Here is a 999-nt window from a genome sequence, read left to right as displayed (position 1 = left end):
GCCAGGGGCTCCTCCCAAGCCCATGTGACCCCTGAGGAACAGAGCCTCTAAAGAGCTTAAGAGTAAAAATAAACTGGTTCATCTGTGCCAACTCTATGGCCTTAAACATCCAAAAGGAAAATATAACCAAAGATTAAAGGGACCAATATAATTTTTTAAGAGTCCGTATGCATAGCTAAAGGCTATATAACAAGCAACAATGCCAGATAGGAGATTCACTCTTTTGAGTTGTTGGCCAGGGTGGCCAAAGGGACTCCCAGATGGTAACCCAGCATAGATCTGGAAAATGAACAGCAGACCCCAATCTTATCTAAAAGAATATTGAGAACTGATTGCTGCTAGGGTGACCAAAGGGACTCCCAAATAGTAACCCAAATGAACAGCAGACCTAATCTTATCCTAAGGAGTATTGACAACTGATTGCTTCTAGAAGAGGAATAGCTGACCCTCCTAAAACAAAGACCTCTAGGTAGGCTGACTAGATTCACTGAAAGGGCAAGTAGTGGTGGATTGGCTGGGGTGCCGACAACACAGCAAACTGTAGCAGGGATATTAAAGTATAAGGGCTCTAGTGGGGGGAGGGAGGATATAGGAGGGTGCCATCTGGGAAGTGGATGTATAGTTGAATAAGATGGTTTGGAATGTTCTGTGTGATACATACACACACACACACACACACAACTCAACAAATTAAAAAATGTATTATATTTGAGGAGGAAGCATAAAATTTTATGACATGTTAATTGGTAAAGGTGAGAAACATTACCATTGAAATCTACCTGATGACTTTATAGACATACACAGGAGCCAAGGATCCAAGTGCAACCAATTCTGACTAGTAATAATCAGATACATACAGATTAGAGATTCATGTGCCAACATCTCAGTGTTATTAGCAAAAACAATGAATCTTTCTGTAAGAAACAATATATTTTAAAATGAAATGGAGATATTTTTTAAAGGTTAAAAACTCATTCAATTTTATGTCTTACAGGGCTT

The sequence above is a fragment of the Nannospalax galili genome, unplaced genomic scaffold (assembly GCF_000622305.1).
Source record: "Nannospalax galili isolate Female #2095 unplaced genomic scaffold, S.galili_v1.0 scaffold784, whole genome shotgun sequence".
Taxonomy (NCBI): domain Eukaryota; kingdom Metazoa; phylum Chordata; class Mammalia; order Rodentia; family Spalacidae; genus Nannospalax; species Nannospalax galili.
The sequence above is the reverse complement of the archived record's forward strand: the minus strand, read 5'-3'. Positions refer to the sequence as shown.